At 48.5% G+C, this 7,846-nt stretch overlaps 1 long non-coding RNA gene across 1 annotated transcript; it reads right to left on the bottom strand.

Annotated features, from left to right (window-relative positions):
- Positions 1 to 2,302: 2,302 nt before the first annotated feature.
- LOC134150652 (uncharacterized) lies at positions 2,303 to 5,891 on the bottom strand. The gene is made up of 3 exons (XR_009960702.1): positions 5,807 to 5,891; positions 3,315 to 3,403; positions 2,303 to 2,365 (listed from the first exon to the last, which is right to left on the bottom strand). It is a non-coding gene; the product is annotated as an uncharacterized LOC134150652 (long non-coding RNA).
- Between the last annotated feature and the right edge of the window lie 1,955 nt (positions 5,892 to 7,846).

Raw genomic sequence — 7,846 nt, 5'->3', positions numbered from 1 at the left:
ACACACATGCATACATACGCACACAAACACAAAATACACGTGCACACTATTGTGTGCAAGTTATCTATCTTCCTTTTGTACTTGGCTTGGCTGAACAGCCTGCTCTCTGAGGGCTTGGCACAGTAGATATCCAGGCTAAGATAAACACCAGACAGCTGCTGGGAGCCAGAGATATTTTGGTGATTAACAGCTGTGTGGGGCTATACAATGGAGACCCCCCCCCACCTCGACCCTTCATGCCCGTGATCCCTCCAGAACAGGCTGTTTCAGTTCAGATTTCTGTTTGTCAGGCAGAGGCTGGAAGTGATCGGAAGAGACTGCAGAAGTCACAAGTGGGAAACCTGGCTAGAGAAGCCACTGCCCAAAAGCCTGTCCCTTCCCTCTTGTTCCCCCACTGCAGAAATGACATGGCTTATCTCAAGGTTTCTCGAGTCCATGAAGAAATAGGACATATCAAAAAGCTTACAGTAAAGCCTGTTCTTATGGTATTTATGGTTTACTTCAGAAAAGGGTCTCACAAGTGTGTGGATTTGAGGTCTGTTTTCGAACAAACCTCAGGCCTTTTGGAAACGTGCTTATCTCCACTTAGGACAGACATGTAGCAAATGACAGTATTCCTCGAAGAGGGGAGGTTGGGAAAAGGAGACAAAGGTATTGGGACAAGAATGGTACTGCTACTTGAGGAAGACAAAAGAAGGATTATCACCCCATTGTACTGCCAGGGAACAGGGATGCATAGTGGTTACAGCTGATGATTTCCAAAGAGCACAAAGAAATTCCCAGTCCAGTGCTCTGACTGGAAGAACAGTTTCTTTCTCAGCTCCAAAGGAGAACAGCAGCTGCGGTGGGACTGCTGAATGGAAGCCCGGCCCAAGCAGCAGCAGCCTAGGACCGCAGAGCCAAAGACATTCTGAAAGAGGAAAGGGGGGAAAAGTAGGAAGTTGCTCACAACGCTACTATAAAAATAAAGTCTAGGGATTAGTTAATAATATGTGGTCTGAGAAAACAAACACATCTCCTAATAAAGGCCCTAGTTCAAATAAACTGGTAGTGCTGTTGTCATCAACCCCCACCATCTGCATGTCTCTTTTCCACTGGGTCTAGCGTGAATTTTAAAGGGACCACTGAGGAGAAGAACAGTCCACAAGCACCATCCTTCGTGGCACTTCAGAAGACAGACGTGGCTAAAAGACACTGTGACTTGAACTCATCCCTGTCTAACATTTGTATTGAAAATAAACGTATATAGCTGAACATCCTATAGCTCTTACATAGGAAACTTAAGTTAAAGGCGCTGAATTACAACGATGGCCTCTCGCCTTCAAAACAACGAAGCCCACAGACCCGGAAGAACCAGCAAGTGTAGGTGTGCACAAAGATGGCCAGTTGTGCCCAAGGTGATCACGGGGCCATGCCATGTGGCACTCTCCTCCTCCTTCTTTTCCTCTCTGCTCCAAGCTCCCTCCCTGCAGTGCAGGAGGTAAAGTCCCGGACCTGAGAAGCAAGGTCTAGTACGAAAGCTCCAGCCCCAGAACTTAGCAGGCGAGTGGAGACCTCCCTGGCTTTGCTCAGGTCGCGCTTGTCATGCCTGATTGCAGCTCATCGAGGCCCAAAGTCTAATAATGAAAAAGCTAAGGCTGGGAGTTCTCTCTGACAGCTTAATTGATGATCATAATTAGGGACTGGCCTATACAGCTTTTCATTAGTGCACCACACAGCACAAGACTTATTATGACTGCTGTGGAGAGACTGTGCTTTATGTCCAGGAGAAAGGCATTGAGGTCCCCAAAGGCCACAGGAACACTTGGTGCAGATAGGGAGCTCTCTGCGCTCTTATGAATTCTTCACGGCCGTAAGAGACGTGCACCAGAGACTCTGTCATTGGTACAGTGGTATCCGAGCTCTCGGAGGTAGATGTACAGTGTGTGTAAATGGATATATCCACCCGTGAAGCCATATTCTGTTGTGCATTCAGGTATGCAATGGCAGGCAAGGCTAAATGTTGTTCTTAGGCAAACCGACATGTACTTTTCCATGAGCTTTTTCAGTGCAACTGAGTTTTCATTTACATGGAATTTGGATTCTGGATACATGCAAGCAGATTTTCCCTTCATTACACATTGCATATTTACCCTTTTTTGGACCTTGATGGCCACAGAGAGTCTCTAAGTCTCTTGTCTTTTTCTTTCCACATAATCTATAGATCCTAGAGCAGCCTGACCACCACCTTCCTTATTCCACAGGTCACTGCTTTCAGCTATGATTCACTTTCCAGCCTTCTCTGAGTACTGCCTAAGATGCCCTGCTGCAATTGTAGTGATGCTGGGTAGGTGGCACATCTACATCACTTCTTCTGTTTCGCTTCCTGAAAAGTTAAGAGTATTTTTTAAAAAAGTTTCTTACAGAGGAAAAGACTAACCATTTTAAGAAACGTGCTCATTCTCTAGCTAACGGGTAGAGCAGAGTCCTCTGGGATCCCAGCCTGATATTTTTGCTCTTTAGTCTATCCTGTTTTCACCTCTCTGCTTTCTTCCTCCCATCTCTCTCAACAGAACCTGCTTCTCCTACACCACAAACAGGGTTTTGTTTGTTGGTTTGTTTGATTCTGCAGCCTGGAGTTTTCATAATCCATGGGTCACTGCTCTTCTCATAAGACAGTATCTGCTCTTCTTATAGCTGTTTTGTAGAAGAATTTGTGATTGGAAATGGCAGAGTGAAGGAAAGGGAAGTAAAGCGGTTACTGTGCCAGAATCGCCCCGGCACTCCTCCCATTTCTGTTTTCTCTTACATTCTAAAGCTGGAATACATCAGAACAAAGTTTCCTGAAATGAGCAGCATACCGATAAACTGATGAAAGCGGAGTAGAATTGGCAATCTCGTCCTTTGCATTGGTGTAAAAAGGTGTAATCCCATGTCAGCAACAGAGCTATCCTGAATTAAAAGCGGTGGGGAAGGAGAATAGACTCAGAGTGTTTATTAGCAGTCATAACCTTAATCAAATAACACTCAAGGACATGTAAAGAAATCTGTTCCACTGAAGCCTCCCAAGCCAAATAAAGGAGTAAATGGGACTTCTATCAAAAATCTCTTTAAAAAGTCACGCCTGTTGGGTTCTCAAAAATATCCCCATTTACTGGGGAACAGCCAAAGCTCCAGAGGAGCTGCCCTAGATCAAGCTATTGGCCCATCGTGCCAAGTACTCAGTCTCCTGCTGTAACCAATTCCAAATGTTCCGGAGAGAGGCAATGTACCTGGCCGCTGGGGCAATGGTGTGTCCCTGTGTGGAGGGAAGAGGACCAGAGATGTCGACTTACCCATTCCATTCTGCGCAGCAGGGGCCTCATTCACTCCCTCTCCTCCATCTATGGGAGTGCTTTAGTCAACGTTTACATATTATGTAGAACTACCCAGGGGAAAAAAGAAAAGAAAAGAAAAGAAACAGACTCTGTGTAATAGAGGTGCATGTAAATAATCACTAGCCTAATCCCCTTTGACAATGAAAGATATCCAACCAGAAAATGTTCAAGTCTGTAACTCAACCTGTAATTTAAGCACAAGGAAGTAGTGTCAAAAGGGGACTTGGGTTCCCATAAAAGCCTCTCCACTTCCAGACCCTGGGCCTCCTCGCCAAAAAAACAGAGCAAACTTCCAGACATAACATCTGAGAAGTGCAGGCTTCACAAAGGAACTCGCTAACCTCTGCCAGAGAGACAACCACCAGGAAAATAGTTGGAGCGAAAGAAGCCTTCAAACCCAGGTGAAATACCTGCTCCAGAAGGGAGGCAAGCTTTCCATCAGAGACCTAGGAGGCTGTGAAATATTCCCATGTGGGGACTGGCAAAAGCCCTCTCAGGGGAATCATTTAAATCCAAAACGGACAAAGCCCTGGAGAAGATCCCTGGCTGCAGTCTGTCCTCCACCTCTCTTGTGCAACTCCTCTGAATCTGATGTGTGACAAAATAATTTAGCTCAATGTACAAAGAGGAGCTCCTGGGCATAGAAAGGTAGATTAAATAACCTAATTGTGGTTTTAAGTCTCTTGCTCCATTGCTTTCATCCCACTAAGGACACACAGTGTGTGAGGTCCAGCTTTGAGCCATGAAGTGCTCATGCTGCTCCCAGCAGCTTCATTCACAGGTATGGAGAGTGGCAAAGGCAGGTGGATGCTCTTGCATTCACCGGGACACCAAGGCAGGAAAGCAGCACGCACGGGCTGGGAAACAGAGGGCATCTCCAGGGGGCTCGCTACTCATCTGTGCGTGAAGATGCCTGAGGTTAGGACCTCATTTGCAGTCAGTGATTATACAAAGAAGAGAAGCAGTAAGAGCCAAATTTTGTGGGGCTGCTTTTAGGAGTAGAGAGCCACATCATAACTAGCTTCTGGTGTGTCACATAGGAACGGAAGCTCTAGGACAGCACCATCTTCTCCCATGTTAGCAGCTGGTCTGTATGGGATATCTCCTCTCTCCACAAACCTTGCTTTCCCTTTCACACTTCCACAAGCCCACATGGACTGCTAGAGCATTACGCTGCCAGAAACCCAGATCCTATTCCTCCAGCCATGAAGCAGCAAGGCACCTGCCAAGGGTGGTCAGAGTCCACTCTAGCAACAGTGTCCCACAGTGTGTCAGAAAGAGCTGTCACATAGGCAAGAGACTGCCCTAATATTGCTCTCAAGGAAGCAAACTTGAAAAGGGAGAGCTGTCTCCATAGCACGCACAAGTATTTTTCCCAGGTCTTGTTAAGACACAGGACTTGGGACTAGCTAGGGATATGTGACCACTGCAATCCAACAACCAGGTCTGCCTGTGAGAAGGTAACTCCCTCTTCTCAGTTTCTCCCCTTGTCTCAAACTCCATGCTTAGCCTAGGAGATCTATGAAAGGCAGGATGACCCAAGCTTCAGCTTGCACTTCCATTGCCTCCATCAGCCTTGCAGGTCCTGCCTGTGCTGCCTCCAACCTGCAACGATTGCAAGCTGCACCCTCTGCCTGTACAGAAAGCAGTAACACCCGGATGAAGAGCAATGGGAAATATCACGGGGAAAATGTGAGAAAATGGGCAGCAGGCTAAGCAGGCAAACCTGGTACAGTTCCGAATTGCAAGACTTCACGCTTTCCCCTCTTACCATGAGTGGTGCTGGCTGCATTTTGTCGTTCTTTACCCAGAAACTCTAGACACAAGACTCCACTGGTATTAAATTGCTGCTGTGTGTGACAGTATACTTCCCCTCATTCACTGGGGAGTTTCTCTTTGCTGGTTGGGAATTTTCCGATGAGATGGTTTCTCATCGGAAAATGCCGATACACTGAAACCAAAGCTTTTTGTGGGAATGTACCAGTTTCAGGGAATCTTTCATGGGAAAAATGTGTTCAAATCTGAAGCTTTCCACCTGAGGGGCACGAAGAAGAGCTGTACGCACCCTACCTCCCCATCACTTGGCAGTGCTGACATCCACCTGGGATGGGGACACCCCCACCCTCTTCTCCCCACCCCGAGGAGCTGTCTCATCCTGAGGTTAACGTCTCTCCAGAGCATGGAATCCTTCGAGCTCTCCTACAGGACCTATTTCACTTCTAATAACTGATTTAGCCTTCAGAGACGCACACCCTTCAGCCCTGTGGCCAGGACATTATCTGAGGGCACGGCAGAAGGGCAGGTCTGGATGTGCAGCCAGGTTCCCAGGCATGTGTCTATTCCAGTTCACTTGTCTACTAGCTTTTTCCAAGGAAAACCTCACAGAGCCCTGGATTCACCCCGATGCAGGGCTGGAAATGGGCTAAAATCCAGGAGAAAAAAACGATTACCTGGGAACTGAGGCTTCCTCTGAGCTCTAGCTCACCGGGTAGTGCTGTGGCCGGAGGGGATGCAGGGCACCCAGGACAGAGACAGTGTCCTCGTTCGCCTGTTCCTGCAAGACTGATCCTTGCTGCTGTGAAGCTTGGTGATGGCTGGGCCAACAGCACCATCTTGTGCCTCAGCCTGGCCCGGGGAAAAACCGAGGGACAGCCCTGAAGCTCCCTCTTGTGGCTTCTGCTGCAAGCCAGGAAAACCAGCCAGGAAGGAGCAATGAGGACAGGCATTTCCAGGAGCATCTCCTTCCCCAGCCCCGGTGTCCCACACGACAGTCTGCAGCCCAGTCTGAAACAGCTTGGCCAGCGAGAAGACCTGTCTATGTAACTCCCTTGGCTTTTCCAGCTAGGCCTGTGCTGCAAGGTTGAGAGTAAGTGTGAGCACAAATCGGACCTCGCAGCTCGCCTGCTTCCCGGCCAGACAGGTCCAACACATCCCTGCCGCACTTTGTCAGAGCTGCTCTGGAGCACAGCGGGATGTCCAGTACCCACCAACCTCCAGTTCTCTCCACAACAGCCAAGGTCCATGCAAGAGTCTCATGCAGCCACGGGTCTTTCCTTTGGGCAGGCAAGTCTGGATTTGACTGTGAGCTCAGACCTGCCCGTCGCAGAGCACACAGACACACCCTGGCCTCTTATTTCAGGAACTACCAGGTTTCAGTGCATTTGTTTCCTGAGGAACACCTGCAGGTCTGTGGCCCTTTCAAGAGCTGTTCATAGCTGAGGGAGATGGCTCCAGCCATGACCTGCTCCTGCCGTGCTGGGGCCTGTAAGCAGTAAGGTTGCTTAGCAGTTTAAGGTTATTTCAGGAGCACGCTCACTGCAAACACCGTTGCAGCGCTGGCAGCGGCTGCAAGGCTTTCGGTGCCTGCCAGGCTTTCAGCGCCCGCTGTTTTGGAGCTGGGACTCCACGCAGCTCTGTCCAGGCACTGCTGGAGCCCTCTGCTTCACAGGGAAGGTGGGCTCCCACGTGCAGGGGACCAGCTTGGGACTGCCCGTCCTCCACCTCTCACGGCCTGTGTGACCCAGAAGAAGTCTGGATGCCTCTTTCAGGACAGAGCAGGATCAACCTAGATGTCTCAAACGTCTGCTTATAGTCATTGAAGAGAAATAGGCACTTTCAGGACATAACACATTTCACAATAAAGGAGATAAATTCTTCAGATGAATTATGCCTCAAAAGGGGTTGTTTTCTCTTAACTGACTCTAGGCAGAGCTGGGCAGGTTTGCTCCTATGAAAATGTCTTTATTCTTTCCCAAGTGATTTATTCCTCTATTATAATCGGTTCCTAACTTCACATCAAAATGGAGCCAGGTTCTTCTGAAGTTTTTCCTTAGAAAAATCCAGAGAGCTGATGGATTGCCAAACCTCTTAGTGCCGTGTCATCTGCCAGTACTTGTGCCACACTCCAGGGTAAATACAACTGCCGCCAAGCAGAAAGGAAGACGAACTTTTCTTAAGGACACCACCACCTACAGAACAAGTGTAAGGAGCTTTCAAAAGGGTATTAGTAGCTTTCAGCTCTAGTTTTAGTTCCGTCCTTGCCACCCAAGAAAGGTAATGATGCTAGTCCTGTTCTCTCACGCTAATCTTCTACGTGGCTCCTCCAGGGAATCTGATCCGAGTTCCTCCCTCTCCCCACAACGTAATTTTTCTGTCTAGCCATAATAGCATAGTGCAGTTTTCAGCCTCGTTCCCCTCCCTCCTTCCATGCAACCTCTTTTTTAGTCATTCCTAGCCACTGCGCCACACAACCTTCCTCAGTCCTTCTGCATCCTCCCTCTCTCACAAGCATGGGGCCCTCACCCACGCTGCTCTCCAGCTCCACAGAACTATTTCGCTAAGGCGGTCAGCCAGGATCTCACCACACTAAACTAGTGCGAGCTTAGCATTGCTAGTTAAGTCTGCCCTCACCACGCACGTTGAACTTTCCAGGGAATATCGCGCCTGACGGCGTGCCAGCCTTGTTGTTCGCTATCGATGAGATAATGTCT

The sequence above is a fragment of the Rhea pennata genome, chromosome 24, assembly GCF_028389875.1.
Source record: "Rhea pennata isolate bPtePen1 chromosome 24, bPtePen1.pri, whole genome shotgun sequence".
Classification (NCBI taxonomy): domain Eukaryota; kingdom Metazoa; phylum Chordata; class Aves; order Rheiformes; family Rheidae; genus Rhea; species Rhea pennata.
Note: the sequence above shows the minus strand (reverse complement) of the source record. Positions and strands in the feature narration are given on the sequence as shown.